Raw genomic sequence first — 17,988 nt, forward strand, 5'->3', positions numbered from 1 at the left:
ATTCAATACAATACATTTTTAACAATGTCAGACAATATAACTATAAATAAAACACCCTCCGACAACCCTCACAGATGCACATGACAACAAAGGGAGCACACCTACATAACTGGAAGTGTTAGTGTTTTGTCTCTAACAGCAGAAAGCCTGGGTCACTATGTACTATTGCAATAAATCCAGTTAATTCATTGTCAAGACAGTTTGCTGAAAACCAGCATTCATTATGTAAGCTCGCTCAGCGGAACATGTCAGTGGGCATTTTAGATGTTCGCAGTCTGTTAGTATTTTCGTTTGCGCAGCAGCAGCAGCAGTAGCTGCAATCTCGCATTCTGGTGACTTTTCAGGTGGTGAGAAATGATACGATATCTGTAACAACAGGAACTTCACTCCCTACCTCCCTCTGCCATCTCTTGGCCCCCCGCATATGTATGGTTCGTGCATGCAGGTGCGCACAAGCACGCATACACAAACACAACTGAGCAGTCACACACATCTGTGAACCTCAGTGTGAAACTCAGTCAGCGGTTGCTCTTGTTAAATGTTATCTTGAGAGGAACATTTCAAACCACTTAGCACTGCCCCACGTGGTCATTTGGTTAACACGTCCAGTACAAATGCTTGTTGAGGGGACACTTTGAAGTCTGTAATAATGTAAGTTAAATATCACTGAACAATAAACACAGATTGATTTCTCTTAAACACACTTGAAAATGAAGCTGCACTACTTTCTTCTTGTTTAAACATGCTTAGCAGGGACTCCGAGTAGCGTGGCTGAGACCGAGAAGGGGGTGGGGGTGATCTGAGAGAGCGCAGAGAAAGGAGGATAAAGCGTGTGTCTTGGTTGGCTCACACATTACTAGAAAACAAGGCTGGAGCGGTCACAACCCACATACTGTGTTCCTGAGGGAGGCAGCGTGTGATGGTGATGAAACAACTGATGATTCACACTTTACTGTCAGAGGTTGTAAAGGGAACGCTCTCTCACATGCCTAGAAAAACAGCGTGCGATTGCACCACCGTGGCTGGCATTGACTCATATCTCCTCTGCCGTGTCGCTCGGCCCGTTGCATTTAATCATGAAAACAGGGATACACAGTGTTGTTGTCCCTAAAAGTCTCTTAACACCCATTCCTCTTGTTTTAATCTGCATTTAAACCATGTGACTTTGCATATCTACTGTATGTATAGGTGTGTGTGTGTGTGTGTGTGTGTGTGTCTCTGCACCTGTGAGTGTGCGTCTGTGTATCTCAGTGCCTTCCAGTTGCAGATGGTGGAGTCTCTGTTCTCCATCAGTGGGATCTCAGTAGAAACAGATGCCCATGCAGCCCCGTGTGTGTGTTCCCATTGTGTCTAAACCTGTCTGTGCTCCTCGCGGTGTCTCTGTCTCCTCCTCAACCTGGTCCCATTAACTCCTTACAATGAGGAGGTTGGGACAATGAGGATAACTCTATAAAACGCCGTTAAACTTCCTGCCAAGTGGGCCACCTCCAGTCACAATGAAAGCTTGGAAAACAAGGGCAAACACACACAGTAAAAAATCATTGGCCATCTTAAAACAGTGCTTTGCTTAATGGTGTTCGTTAGCGATGAAATGGGCAGGGTTTACCAACAGTCCATGCAATAAGTCATGATAAGCTATGGAAATTACAGTTTAATTTGATACTAACTTAAATGATTCTGGCACAGTAAAACTACCCATCTGGTACATCATGCAGGGTAAATAATTTCCAAATCATCGTGGCCTTTGCCTTGCTCTATGAGCAGTGTCCTGATGGCCGGAGGATAGCGTGTGTCTTCCATGCCCAGCAGTATCTGTCTAAACATTGATACGGCTCTCCCAGAGCTTCCTCCTGTCATCCAAAGACCTGGCTGCTAAAACAAACACTGAGCCATCCATCTGTCAGCGACATGCCACAGGTATGTGAAAAGCAGGAAATAATCTTTTCTTCCAGTGTGTGCATGCATATGACCACTTGTTTGTATTAGATTGTAGCAGCTTCTCTGTGTGACTGTGTGTGCACAGGTACAGCTTAATGTTTAGGGCAGTATGTGTAACTGCATTTATCAACATTCATGAATTCAAGCTTTAGTTGGTTATAGAAGTAACCTGCTTTCACTCACGCTTCTGTGATTGGGAAGACACTCAGATAAGAATGAACTCCGAACAAACAGGCATCCTGTCCCCTATGCTTTTCTAACCCTAGCCCAGGGAGCAGCTGCAGGCCTGGAAGCCTGTGTCTTTATGGTCCCTGTGGGCTCATAAAGCTGCCAGGCCCAGGATGCAGCGTACTCTCACTCCACCAGCCATGCTGCTGCCAGCTCCTTCCACATCAGTAGAGCCTGCTCATGTCAAGTGAGGAGCTGGATGTTTGATGATTGTCACTTGCATGCCGCTTGGTGTTAAGATAACAAAAGCAGGTAGTTTCTCACCCCTTCACTATGCAGCACCCCTCTGGAAAGCCATTTACTATTTGTCATTTCTGTGACAGAGAGGGAGGGAGGAGTGGAAAGGATGAGGAGGCAGAATAAACAGCACCATAAAAAGTTTTAAAAGTAGGTACACAATAAAAGAGTAATGCCCTTCTTAAGTGTCTTTCAGTTTCTCACATGCAAGCCTTCCAGTAGACATCACTTGCAATGATTCCTACTTCCTGTAAGCCTGTCTTAGCGACCTGACTCTTGATTATTATTATTATTATGATTGTGTTTTAACTTTCTCAAGGAGGAAACAGGAGAAACTTTAGTCTTCTTAGGGAACTATCTCAGTTTGAAGGTGTTGGCCATGCGAAGCACTCAAAAACCCCTTATAAACTCCTCCTCAGATGAAGTGCTGAATGTTGAAGGCCACAAGAGTAGAGCCAAGAGCCCAGAACAGACTCCCATGGACCAGGTTAAGTTACAGCACAACTGGGGACAGGCCTATACACTTTCATCACATACACACACACACACACACACACACACACACACACACACACACACACACACACACACACACACACACACACATGCAGTGATGAATTGCACGCAAGCCTGACAACCGCAAACCAAATACTTGGGTTTGGTTTTAACGAGTGTAGCAGGTTTAAGCTTAAGCTGGAATGCTGTTGACTGACCAACTGAGTAGAAGATCATATTGATAGAGACTTGGGTTGGGTTGCTCTCTAATTAGCAAGCAGGCGGATATGACCCTAAACAGGTATTGTGTGTGTGTCCTGGCTCTTGCCTGGTTATCAAATTTACAGTATATATTCAACATTTTGCATCAGCGGTACTTGTAGACAATCCAAGTAGAGTAAAATTAACCATGTGTGTATTTATATGGGTATCTGTGTGAGTCACTGAGCCACAATCAAAGGCCTGATTTCTACTTCAGTGTTGAGTGTATGGCATAGGTACAGTGTAGACACCTCCACTACGCCATGGCCCTACACCATAGCCCGACATGCTCCCCCCCAAAAATGTAACTACACGATGTTCACCGCAACAATCGTGATAAGTCCGCTCATCCATGTCGCTCGGTGGCCAAAGAGGCACAGAAAATTCATCCCCCTTAAACCTCGATTTGTCAATGGTCGTACACACCATCTCCTCTGACATCCCATCTCTTTTCTGCGTTGCAGTTATTTTAAGTACTTGTTGTTCAACATTTAATAGCTCCAACTCCAACATGAGCCGCTCAGTTTCATTCGCCATTGTTGAAAGTACACAAAGAAACTGAAAGAAACTGAAACCACAAAAGAAACCACTTTTGGTGGTGTAATTGTAGAGTGACACAGACAGAGTACAGAAGTATAAATGCTCACAATGGTGTAGACCATTTGCGTAGTCTACGGCGTAGGCTCTGTGTAGATTCGACGCACAAGTATAAATTACGCTTAAAACTTCCCCTTGGCCATCCTTGCACCTTCTAAAGCAGCACGTGATGACACACCACAGTGAAGGGATTCTGTATCAATGTAAAAAACGTGAAGGAGTCAAGCTTGTGTAAGGAAAGCAGATGCAGAGAGAGAAAGACAGAGTGAAATTCAGGAAAAGCCTGTATTCTGAGCCTGTGCTTGGCAGCCTGTGTGATCAATATAAACAGCACCAAATGGGCTGTTATAAAATTGTCTCGAGTTGTAAATGATCCCCAAAGACAAAACTGGAACATGAAAGAGCTCAAACTTCTATGCAGAAGCACAAACATGCAGCCAAACATACATTTCCAGTATGTTCCACCACTTTCACTCTCAAACATACCCACACAGCTGATTTGTGATTGGCTGAGCAATCAGAAATACTACTGACTATTACTACTGACTTCCGTGTGAAAAGAGAAAGTGAAGTCAACAAAATATGCTTTTCTTAAGCAAATTACTTTTTTCAGGCACACACCCAAGTGAACATGTATTTTTAAGAATGCATGCATGCACGCACACAACACTGCTTAAAGCTGACCCAAGGCAATACTTTCCCTTCAATAATGCAAACAAACATCTTTATTGCTTTGTTTGGTGGATGGCATGATTTATGAGAAAAACTTCGGATCAGCAGTATTTCAGTTGCCGTATACCAGGGGACAGTGAAAGGGCTGACTATAGGGGAGAGGAGATGGAGACACTGCAGCCTGGTACCTGAGACAGACGTCCGGTACACACTGCCCCTTGTGGTTATAAGTAGCGCACTCAATTTTAAAACTCATTAATCACAATGATATTTTACTATTGTTTATTTTATAATGATTCATTCTAAGTTTGCATCATTTTGCTTTTCCCTTTTTCCTCTACCTCCCTGTTTAAACCCATTCATTTATCCCAGGTAAGTCGAGAGAAGGAGATCCAGTGATTATAGGGACTTATTGTATTATAACTCAGCCAAAGATTAAAGCGAGAAATGGGGGTGGAAGGATGAGGGAAGGCTAAAGTGCTGCGCTGGCATTTTACACACACAAAGACTTTTTAATGCATATGCATCCCCCAATTCTTCTTCACAAATGGATGCACCTTGAGCGAATATATTCCAAGATATCTTTCCAACTAACTTTTGAGGTAAAACAAAAAAGGAAAAAAAAAAAAAGAAAAAAAGCCTGAGTTGGATTCCGGCTGACAACAGAGGAGCGTGTGCGTAACCAGTGGATGCACTCACTTCGCCAGAGTGCTCCCGGTGACGGTCGCTAACAGTAGCCGTGATTCGGCGGATATCACACAGACTGGCTAATGAGCATTAGCATTATAGCTAAGAGACGCACAGGTAAAAACACAGAGGAAGGAACCTCCTGAGGATATGTCTAACTTTTTAAATTCCCCTTTTTTCCTCTCCTTTATTTTCCCCCTACGGACCATTAGCCAGTAGATCCCTCCCACCTCCCCACTCCGCCTCCCTCCCTTTTTTCTTTCTTTCAGCATGGTGCAATTAGCGCTCTCATTGAATATTGAAGGTATGAAGAAGAATGGGGCTTTTTAGCCGTTTCTCTTCCGCTAAGACCATAGCTCCGCTGAGGGATGGCTGAAGGCTTCGACTAAATCAGGATGCTGAGCTACAGCAACAGCACTTAGAGCCAAACAATCACTGATCATTTATTTAGTCAGCCTTATTTATTCATCCCCGTTTGCTGTTGCTCAGAGCTGTGATTATTTCACTTACAATTATTCTCATGTGATTCTCTTTCCTGGAAGCAGACAACTGGTCTGAGCACCCCAGACTAATGAGAATCCTTAAGCTTAGTTTTATCAGTTTAGATGATTTTGTGTGTGTGATCTGATTGTGTGTGATCTGATCTGATTGTTATCAGTTACATCAATTGAGGGAAATTTTCTGCAATCACAACCTTTTTAATCGCATTTGTATTTGAACTGTATCATTATGATCTTATTTTCTAAAGTGTGTTGCTCTTGCGTTACAGAGAGCTTTGCAGGATGGATCATATTGCCGCTTTGTGTAATTCAGAACAGAGAGAAAAGCCCCACTGTACTCAGTTGTGTTGCATGGAAGTTTGCCTGAGGGCTGTATGGCAGGTTACTGGCAGAGGGGCCAGTGTAGATCTGCCAGTTGACATTCTCAGGACCCAACACACCAGTCTGCCAGCACAAAACACAAGCATTGTCTATAAACCCTCCATGCCCTGTGGCCACATAATCAGACATGATCCTGATTAACACAAGGCTGCTTCAGCCATGTATAAACATCCACACATGCAAACACGCTGTGTGAACACACAGACACACACGCACACGAAAACACACACTGCTTTCTCCTGGATTTCACACATTCACTTGCACATACACAGACATCAGTTCTCACAAATGTAAGATTACAACTTCTCATTCTCTCACAGTCTAATACCCATACCCAGCTCACATTGCACTCTATAAATACATGTCCAGTCTTAACAGGACTCAGTATCGGGTCTGGTATGCTGCTGAACTCCACCACTTGTTGGTTGTGGGGCAGGTCTCCGAGGGCAAAACTCAGATAAGGATGGATGAAGTAGGGTGGAGGGAAAATACATCTTTCTTGGGTCGTAAGTGGATCGTAGGTGGACTTGTCACTATGAGCAATTTTGCTGGTCCTGTGGATATTTGTGGCATCCACTGAACAAATATAACATATCATAATGAATGTGTTATTAAGTATTTACTCCATGCTGACTTATTTTGATTCTATTTCAAAACCAGTTAATTATATGAAGGTTTTATGTTGTGTAAATTGAGCCAGTGTGTCTTTAAATTTTGAGAAAATTAAGTAAGGAAGGCGTTAAGGTCATGCTCTAATGTTACGAAGTAGCACTGGAACACACACACATGCATGCACACACGCACACACACACACACACACACAGAGTCTGATAAAGGAAGCCGTCTTGTGTCTCCTACCACTTCCTTTTATATAGCTGTACTCTGTGGTGAGAGTCATAATGCATAACATAAATGCACCACACATAGACAGAGATGCAAAAACAGGAATCAAATACACACCCAGAGTCATTTCCAGGAAGTCACGTCTCAGTGTTATGCAGCTGGCCACAGCCAGCAGCAGACACTTATCACTCTCATTTCTTGAGATTTGATGTGTCTCCTTATACTGAGCAGAACTTGCTGCTGACAGCTTCATTCGACCACATTCAAATAACCACAGCAGTAGCAAAGATATAAATCGCAAAAGGAGGGAAAGAAATTGAAAGGAGCCTGTTCGCAGTCAGAGAAGAGACATGCTATAGGCAAGGGCCAGACCACAGGAGGAGACAGGCTCCAGCCTTCCCTTACAGCTCCATCAATGTTTAATGCTGTGGGGCAGAGAAGGGGCCGAGCCTGGGCTGCCACCCTCATAGAGGAGGTCAGCACTGGAGTCGTCAGGCTGGAGGGAGACCACAGCGATCTTACAGGAGTGTGACAGGAAACATTCATCTGTCACACAAAGAGTCTAGTGGGAGAATCTCCATCTCAGCGATCACAATCTTTACTAAAGTGCAGGTTACCATAACTAATTTACCATAAGGAAAATGTGTTTTGGATGTTTATAGTGAATGTATCTGCAAAACATTGACTGTTAACACATTTTCCATACAAAACTGACTCCTGGCAACTATCACATGAGTGATATTTTTATGTTTTTGCTTGATGGATCTGTTTTTAAGCAACTCTAACCACTTAGTTAAAAGGTAGGTCCACATTTTTTCAAGTCTATCCAAATGCAATTATCACATGCTCATATGCATATTGAAAGCTTTACTGGTCACTGTCTTGCTCCTTCATTCCAAACTGGCCACAAAGAAATCTCTCAAGGGACTGTATCATAAGTGATGGAGAGCAAATTTGCAACCAAAAAAATGCATCTTAAGGTTCAGCTGAAGATAATATAAGGTTCCATCAGTCTGAGTGAGACAAATCGTACAAAATCCCGTCTATATACAACCACGTACTTTTTTGCTTGCTGAGCCGCTTTCGCTGCATATACTGTACTGTACATACTGTACGGGCATGTGGGTTTGTTTTTCCAGAGACTTAAAAATATGAATCCATCCTTTAAGGTTAGGAAATGTTTGAAATTGTTAAATATTTAATAAGGCATGTTGACTTGAAGCACGAGATGGGACATGGTAACTTTTTTAATACCACTAAACAACACTTATATTCCCCTAAACATAACTCGTAGTATTATTATAAACTTAACATGGCATGAGACACAGGACACACAGGTCTCATGTGTCAAAGCCGACCCTGATGGGTCCACTGCCTGGACTGAAAAAACAGAGGCAGGGAATGGAATTCTTGCAGCAATTACCTTTTTTCAAAACAGATTTGGCAAAGCAAATTAGTAGCATATAGATGTATTTTGTGGGAGACAGGGTTGAGCAGAGACTCTCATAATGGGTCAAATCAAATGATGATGATTCCCAGTGACTCAAAATCATACGTGACTGCTGTAATGAGTATGAAATTGTGTCCCATCAACCTTAACTGCCATGGAATCGAGCACAGACTTCCAGCATTTGCCCTTTGGCAGGAAGAGGAGAACGCAGAGGATGATAGTTTGTGAGAATGAGTTAACGTCAGGCTCACAAAGTTTGAGCCTGTTTGTGAGAGGACATCCTGCAATGATAAACACACAGTACCAGGCTGTGGCCAGCCAGACACATACTCTGTGATCAGAGCTGGAAAAGGCCTGCTTTCTTCAGGTCCACTCCAACTCAGTGGGATACACTTCATAGTCATCTCCTCTCGCAGTGTGAAAAGCAAACGCGCACACGGAGGACGCATACCTGCACACACTTTAGGGCACAGACACCTACAAGCTGTGATTACCTGGACTAGAGTCTACCTTCCCTGTCATTGGGGCCGTCAGCTGAAGGAGGGTCGGTGTGTGTTTGGGGAGGGGAGGGGCGACATAAACACAGTGACCTTCATCTGCTCTGCCCGTGGAGTGGGCTGTGGCTGTGGGTTGAGACAGATACAAAGGACAGGAGAGGACAATGACAGACAAGATTGCAGGTATAGATGGATGGATAAGCGGCCCAGAAGACACCGGGAAACACACTGAGTAAGAGGCACGTCTCCTAGGAGAGTTGAAAGAGTTAAGTGTTCATCTTGCTGCTTCCCTTGGTTTGTAGAAAAATGATTTCTACATTTTGCTACATTTCTAAAAATAGTTATTTTGCAGTAGTTTGTATTTATGTATTTATCTGAACTGGTAGCGGACAGCGACGCACCCAAATCATCTGTCAACACACAAGCATCCAGCAATGTACATATTAGCTCAGGCGTGTGTCCTGAAGGGATGTCAAACCTGCGGCATCTGTGGTTGGCAGGGAGGGAGGGATGGAGAAAAGGAAAAGGAGAGGGAACATGGGAAGAGGGAGGGAAAGTGCTGACTCTGACAGCGTCTCTGTGTGCCGCTAACACAGGAACCAATTAGCTAGGAGCCAGCTTCCGTTGCCTGCGCTGTTATAGGACCTCCTCTCTGAGTCCCCAGGGCAGACTGCAGCTTCAGGGCTACCGTGGCACATATACTGTATACAGTAGACAAGCTATAGGAGAGGCACAGATACTCAGCAGACATGCTATGGACAGGGATGTGGTGTGGCCTTCCAGACAGAAAGGGACAAACTGGAGAGCAGACGGATGCAGCAGGTCAAAGAGGGCAGCGTGTAGAGTAGCAGATCTGGAGTTACAGCACAAATTAAAACAACGCGGGGGAGCCGGATTAAATTCAACAACACACTGCGACTGACACAGGTCACCCCATTTTTTTATCTTATGTTATTACACATCTGAAAGCACGTCACAACCCCGCATACCACACCGCCTGAAAATCATTTCCTTTCACATATATCACAATTTCCACTCTCTGACATGGTCCTTTAAAATAAACCACTAGCACTTCTTGTCAACTCACACCTCATCCTCCCACAAAATCGAAACAGAAGCATGTGCATCCAAATAGACCCTAATTCTTCCTTAACGCTAATTCATTCTCGCATGCTCACACGTCTAAATACAGCCAAAAATTCCCCCTTTGCATATGTACACACACATACACACTCGTCCATAACCTACACACACCACCTCGCTGTCCTGCTCAAAGAGGGCAACGGGTGACGCAGTCTTTTTATGACAATTATTGATCCTCTGGAGCGCAGTAAAAACTATCCCCAGACAGACAACAAAAATAACTGTAACCATATAACAGCTTCCTGCCAGGGGAACAGATCCCACAGAGCGGCCACGTGACTGGACTATTCCTGGAGCATACTGTAGACCCCTAGCAGGCCCAGGGCACTGACCAGGCATGCACTCACATACAGGGAGAGGAGAGGAGAGGAGAGGAGAGGAGAGGAGAGGAGAGGAGAGGAGAGGAGAGGAGAGGAGAGGAGAGGAGAGGAGAGGAGAAGGTTATATCAAAGCGTATGTTCAGACTTTGTCAGTTCTTCTGGCTGAAAAATGAGCATTTCATGTATTTCTGTTCACTGAGAGGCTTTCAATTTGATTGTTTTTGTGCGGCTCCTCTCCCTCACCATATGGTGCTGCTCACTTTTAATTATGATAATATCAAAGTCTTTGTCTTGCATAGTCCATTTATGTAATAACATTTTCTCAATGCAGTACTCACGAGATACACCCCTTTCATACCCATATGCACACACTCCGCACATTTCCTCCAGTAGAGACGTAACTTATCAAATCTATCCTTTTGGAAAACCTAAATAACTGTGGAGTATTACACTGCCAAAACACAAAAGGCAAGGAAGCTGAATACAAGCCTTATTTCAAGTGTAAAAATGTGCTATTGTATTCATTGCTTTGTGGTTGAATTTGTACCGCCGGAACAATGGACGAGATAAGTCAATATTTTTTCCTCAGAACAATTTGGCTGTCGGTAGGTAGGAATTACTGTTATAAAGCTGTCTTTGATTCTGTCACCCTGTCATTAACAGAGCCAGCTAAAACACAGCTCCCGGACGGACGGTGACTACCTGAGATGAATGAGCCGATGACAGAGGCAGACAGAGAAAGTGGGAGCCCAACAATGGGATGTTAGACTAAATACTGTAGCCTGTAGGCTGTGGCAGCGGTTCCCAACGTTTTTTTTTTGTCTTTGATGCATTTCCCTATCAGATGGGGTCGAGTACTCCTTCATCCCTCCCATATTTGGGATGGCTTCGTGTAGTTGTTTGAAAACACTTCACAGCAGAGAAAACACCGTAGCTGTTGGGTGCCTGTGGCTTCACTTGCGTGCATCCATACAAGACATAGATCCTGGAATCGTCGGAGTTTGCATATTTTCATATTTTCCTAAGGTGTTGCCACAGATTCAGGTTGGTGGGAAACCCATGGTCAGGAATCACTGGAATGAACGAGAAATAGAGGACACTGCCTTTTAAGACTTTTTATAAATCATGTTTGGCAGGCAGAGCTCATGAAGAGAAGAGAAGAAAAGAGAAAAACTCAAACTGTATTAGAAAAAAAAGAGAAAGAAAGACGTGGAAGCAGAAGAGGTCTGGATATGATCTGGTCTCAGATACAGAGCAGTAAGCTGGCTGTCAGACAAACAGCATTCAGTCTTGTCAAACTCTAACACTCCACAGTCCACATTAGGTTCTGGCTCCCAGCCAGCCCAGTGACAGAAACCTCTCATCAATGCCATTCCTCATCTGTCCTCAGAGTCCCATTGTCTGCTGTGTTTAGACCACTTCAGCTCTGCTCTCAGTACAGACTTACATGTAATAAAGCCGTTGACATACTGACGGCATATTTACTTTTTACATACTGTACACAGAGCATTTTCTTCTGAAAGATGCCATTAAATACCATACAACAGCACACAGAGAGAACAAAATGAGGTGCCATAAGTGATCCTGTTCTTTTTTCCTAGTAACTTATCGTCTGTCCGTGTTATCACCTCGTTAGCGGTTGCGGCGGTGCCTCTACTAAATGAGACATACACTGAGCAGTGCTTTGCAGCCCTCCTGCCCCACGAGGGGAGCTTTCGACGGGGGAAGGTCTGTTTGATCTCAACACTTATCTGCTTCATTTCTGTTCTCTTATGTGGTACTCACCAGTCATCACTTTGATTTGTGGTCATGCTCAAGTCAAGTGCATTAACCACGCAACATACAGACATGTACATTTAGCTGCATAAACACACCATCAAACAGAAATGCTCCTGTTGCAAACCTCAGGTGTATGAGGTAATGTAATGAATGTGCTTGCCTGCAGGGTGTTTAGTACCATTTCAGAAAGTGTTTAGACTTTATTCATGTACTGCTGAAGAAAATACCAGCATACTGTTGGCACTGCCTTATGAATTTCAACAGGTCCAGAGCCCAATAATCTTTTCTTTCGCCAACGTGACTCATTTTCTCAGTATTCAAGCTGAAACAAATCTGTAAATTGCTCCTTTTCTTGCATCCAGATGTCCAATCCCATAATTATTCCAAATTAGAGAAAAGTTCTATACTAAAACAGAATGATTCACAACTCTTTTAACTATTCTTGACGAATCAAAAATAATTCACTTTCACCCGAACAGAGAGGCAAAGCTGTAATCTGTGCATCAAAGGCAATGGTTACAGTAAGGGTTGCGCCTTTAATAATGTACCAGACACAGGCTTTTTTGTGTTAACTGTATTCTTTCATGTTCAAATTAGTTTTGTGTTGGAAAATGCACCCATAGCCTTGCACATTACAGACATTACTGACCATGTCACCATTTGTCCAGTTAAGAATCAGCTTTAGGATCTCTGTCTTATGCTGCGTTCACAAAATGTTGGCAGAAAACTCCCTTTATTCCTACTGGGGACAAGTCTCCAAGATGGTTGCCCTCACAGCTTGCCCTGTAGGAACACCATGTAAACAACCTGAAGTAGCTGCTTTTGTTGTCTTATGTGTCTGTGGTAGTGCATTAAGTAGTTAAAGCAGGTAAAAGTGAGCATCGTAGTTCTTCTTAAATTAGCAGATTTTTTTGCATTTTACGTAGATGTCCATTAACTGCCAATGATTTAGCCTTTGCTGCCCTTTTGCCAGTAGTCTTATGTATTTCTTTTGACCGAATGGGAGGTATTTTAGGAATATTTTAGGACTTTTAGGAATTCCTGATTTGTATAAATTGAAATTATAGCTAGGTTACATGAAATGTGTATCAGATCAGCCTGCTTCTAACAGCAGAGTGAACAATTTGGCGTTAATGCGGCATTAGGACTAAGTTTAGGAAAGATAATCTTATTTTTAAATCAAACTTGAGCATTTAAAACAACCTATTCTGCTTCATTGAAGGAGGAAAGATTAATATATATATTTTTTAATTCCGTCTAGCACACTTGCTCAGTATGCTGCCTTCTGAGGAAACCCAGGAAAAGTCATCATAGTGATCAAAAATAAAATCTACCTTCAAGCTAAACCCATCAGACAGTGAAGAAACACTCAAATAAATAGAATCAGACAACGGATAACCATTGTACAATACAAAAGAGGGTCAGTGAAACTGAAAACAGTTTTCCTGCTCTATATCCCATTTCTGTACGCTAACCCTGTGCATCTACATGTGAAATAGATTCGAATGCCATCCAGAGTCCTTCACGCTGCTTGGTAGTGACATCCCTAAATATAAGGAAGGTAAGTATGCATGTAGATTAGGTCGAGCACGGGAGACGCACCCCTAGAAGGAGTTGGCCTGTTTTAGTGGAGTAAAGTATTTTCTGTTGGAGAAAGAGAAGCACTGCAGGGTAGGTTTTTCTGCAGTGTCTGCAATACGAGAGTTAATTTCTGGAGGTGTCTCCTTTCGATGGGGTTTTTTTGTAAAAGACTAGGAGGCAAGAAGAGGAGTTAGGCGGTTTCGGGGACGCTGGGGGCTTCTAGTAGCAGGTTATCTGTTTAAATAAAGCCCTGCAAAGCTGTGTGATCGGGGAAGAAAAACACACATGCAGAATCCCTTTTTTTTTTTTTTTTTTTTTAAAGGTGTCCATGTAGACACACTCTGGTGCACATGCATAAAAAGCAACACATTTCAGACGTTAACATGCAAGCAAGAGCTCACATGCAAGCAAACAGTATGCCTCTTTTTTTTTTTTCTAAAGCTATATGACTTGTTGTTTCCACCCTTTGCTGTGTTCTGTTTGTCTGTTGTGTGTTTTATAGAGTTGAACAAAAATAAAGGACTGAGTTTGTATGAGAATAGAGGGAGGCTGGATTTCTTTTTGTGGTTTTTACATCTGGATTTTTTTGTTTTTTGTTCAGCAAAATTACGGCAATAAGCAAAAGTTTATCATTATAAATGAAAGACAAAATGCTCATTTCACTGGTCCGAAACAAAAGAGCAAAAATCATGAGATCTCCTGCTGCTTCTTTGAATTCTCTGTGTGTATGGGGCCATGAAATAAATGCGTTTGCTTGTCTTTACTCCACTCATATCTACAACTCACTATCTTTATGTCTGCAAGAAACCCAGCAAGAGCAAGAACGAGAGATAGTGAGAGAGAAAGGGAGGAAGAGCCACTGACAGTCGCACAGAGAATGAGTGTGAAAGTACTGTAGATAAAAAGTGGAGATTTCAGATATAGCCGTTAGCAGTTCAGCCATGATGGTGGCTGAACACAGCTGTCAGACCCAGATGGTGAGGTGCTAATAACATTCAGAGTTTTGCAGCGCACCGTTTATTTTCTAATAATAAAACTGTTAGCGCTTGCTAATAGCATAGCCACTGCCTGCCAAGCACACGTTCCGGCTGACACTCACACCACTCTGCTGCCATTTACGTGCCGTACTGCCGAGCCGAATGGGTCTATAGTAGGCCCTAACACAGCAAGACAGACAGACAGACACACACACAGACTGACCAGCAAGCTGTTATGTGCAACCAAGCGGCGCAGAATGACTTAAGGTAATGAACAAGTGGATGTGAGTGTTATAAACGCAAAGATAGAAATATACATGTAGCTGTGAATGTAAACACACACGTATATACACACATTGGGGAAAACTTGTCGGTAGAATGTGATGTCTAGTAAGTAAGTGGTTCTCGGTAATGTGTTTCCAGCATAAGGAGATGCCCTGTGGTTCTGAGAGTACATCACATTTTTGCATATTACTTCCAAGGTGATACATGATATATCAGTTAATTCAAATTGGCAGCGTCCAGATTTCGCAAAATGTCAATGCAACTGCAGAGGCAGCCAGTTTAATTAGTTAAGTTTATCTAAGTTTAAGGCCTGTGACCTATGTTGAAATCCTTTATTAACATTACCTGTGAAAAGTGAGACTGCTCACTTTGAAACCTTTCAAAGCTGCAACTAGGGAACCCTTGAGCAAGTCAGCTAAATCCACTGCAACAGATATTAAATCAGTCACCAACTGTGACCATATGTAATATTTCCTAGACTAAAGAGTATGTTTTGAAGGCTGTTAAAACGTGGGCGTTTTGAAGGTATGGTTTTGCTTTTAAGGTTAGTCATAAAGATTTCTGCAAATGAATAAATATACTGGTAGCTGGTAACTGAATCTGAACCCTTTAATGTAAAAGGGTACCACTAAGAAAATTAATACAATTATTGAACAAATAATACAGGAAAATAATTACAAAAAAAATAAAATCCATGAGCAGGTTGTATGTGGACAGTAGTTCTGGGCAGAACACCCAGGCTCCCGGGGACAGAAACAAAAGGTGAAAGTGCTTACTCATCAGAGTGCGCCCTACAATAGAGAGCTACTGTGGCGTGACACAGTATGTCACTGACCCTAAAAGACCGTTTCCTTTTATAGATACATTTTAGGTTAGATCAATAGTGTGTACCCATACCCAATGTAGAAATACTTCATCTGCCTATTTTATCATGCCATTTTTGAGGGTGACATGCAACAAATGTCCACAGCTGGAATTGAGCCTCTTGTTTACATGCACTGCATCTTAAGCTATGGCTAATGTGTCACTGCTCACTTTTTTCTAACTCCTTATAGAGTAGTTTATTGAAATGAAATGGAGCTGTGTGTGTGTGTATGCATGTGTGTGTGTGTGTGTGTGTGTGTGTGTATGTGCATGTAAAAAACAGACAGAACAAGCTACGTTTGTCAGTATCATACAAGGCTGTCTCACCTCGCAACTTATTTATTAAATATTTCAACAGGAGCCAATTTCCTGTTAAGTGTCATTACAGTGTTTCTGCACACACATACGCCTGCAAAGTGCCACAATTAATTGGATTTCATTTCCGGGAGATAATTTCCGACTGTTAGGCAGGCTGTAAAAGCACATCACCATGCACATAATTACATAGGAAGGCAGGAGCAGCCTGCAGAATTTATCTTCCACCCCAAATATGAGAGGCTGGTGAGTGGGACTCCACTACAGCCTTTGAAGAGGCGTTTATGTCTGTATGCGCATGGTCTCTAAATGAGCTAGCACTGTCATGTCACTGAGATGCAGCTTCATTTAGGTAGAATCTCACTGAGTCAGGGCTTCCGTATCTCTGACTTCCTCAAAATATTTAGTGAATGAATAAATGCCAAAGATGCTGAATTAAATAACATAAGTTAATAACAATAAAAAAAAAAAACAAATACTGAACGGTACAGAAACAATAAACCAGAATGACAAAAAACTAACAAGAATTAACTCCAAATTAACTCTGTATATGGCACCAGGTCTCCAGCTGTCTCGTGTAGCTGAAAGCAGAAACCTGTGTCTTGGGTAATTGAGCTCCCCTCTGCCAGAGTTATCGCTTTGCTTATTATGCAGGGATATGTAACACAGCAAAGCAGCTAGATTCTCGCTACTTGGCTCAGAAGTGAAATCATCCCTGCACTACGTGGTTTGAAATGTGCAATACTAAAGACAAGATGTGGAGGATAGGGGGGGCCCGCCAAGTGACACAGCAGGGGGCTTTTGTTAAAGGTCTTTCCAGTCGGGGTTTGTGGAAAACTGGAATAGAACAGAGGGATGAGAGAATGAGTGTTGACTTAAAAAGGAAATTAAATGATTCGTGGAATTCTATGAGGTGGATGAAGCACTGGTAGGTTGTTAACATGGAAAAATCTGGTCTGTCTGTGTGTTTGCCTGCATGTCTGAGTGTGTGTGCACACATGCACGTGTATGTATGTGTGTGCGACAGAAGGTTCCGGGGCTGCTGTGTGCAGTACCGGCTGGCAGGGTGGCTGTCAGAATGGCCCTGTTTCCTGTGTCAGCTCTAAAATAGGTCCAAACACAGCAGAGATGCACGACACACTCTGGCTATTTACAGCACTCACACAGTGTGTGCGCAGGATGCTGCCAAGTGTAGGGAACCAGACGCACTTTGTGTTGCACTGTATCTGCTCACAGACTGAAAAAAGATGTATTCACTCTGAAAAAAATACAATATGACAGGCAAAGAAAGAAAAAATAGTTCTAAAATGTAAGACACGGATCGTTAATATCCTTTTCTGGACTGTTTTATGCATCATGATAAAACGTGTGTGTGAGCAAGTGTGCGCACGCCCTTGACCCCTCCATATGTAGGTGTTGGGAGAGTATCGTGTACGGTAAGGGCACCGCGCCCTGCTTATGTCACTGCACCCACCTCCTGTTCACTGGAACGTCGCCCTCTGTGTGTCCGTGACAACCAGCAAACCTCCCAAGTGACGCAGACATGCTGCCACCATGCCCCCTCATTCCCGGCATGCCCATTAAAGCTTTTCATGTGCACACACAGGTAAACAGACTCTGTACACAAGTCTTACAGCTCAGAACATAGGAGCAGGTTCTTCCAAAATAATTCTTATCAACTGATCACACCGTATACTGGCTTTTAACCCTTCAGAGTCTCGGACCGCCCGTCGGCGTCAAAGACACAAACACAAAGAAAGGCAAGCTAAACAGTTTTAATGGGAAACACAAAGGTAAAATGAAAAGTAGTAAAAAACAGCCATTTTACCCCAACACACTGAATGTTAGCTAATTTTAGCATATTAGTCTTGGAACAGCACAAGTTCCCTATATGATTTTCTTTTTTTTTTTCTTCTTATCTATGTCTCATTTCTTACA

The 17,988-nt window shown here is 42.8% G+C and overlaps 1 protein-coding gene across 1 annotated transcript in view; it reads right to left on the bottom strand.

Moving 5' to 3' along the window:
- Positions 1-17,988, bottom strand: part of mafa (MAF bZIP transcription factor a) — a 71,709-nt gene that overhangs the window by 34,721 nt on the left and 19,000 nt on the right. The window lies entirely within an intron of this gene.

The sequence above is a fragment of the Pempheris klunzingeri genome, chromosome 1 (assembly GCF_042242105.1).
Source record: "Pempheris klunzingeri isolate RE-2024b chromosome 1, fPemKlu1.hap1, whole genome shotgun sequence".
In the NCBI taxonomy this organism is placed as follows: Eukaryota; Metazoa; Chordata; class Actinopteri; order Acropomatiformes; family Pempheridae; genus Pempheris; species Pempheris klunzingeri.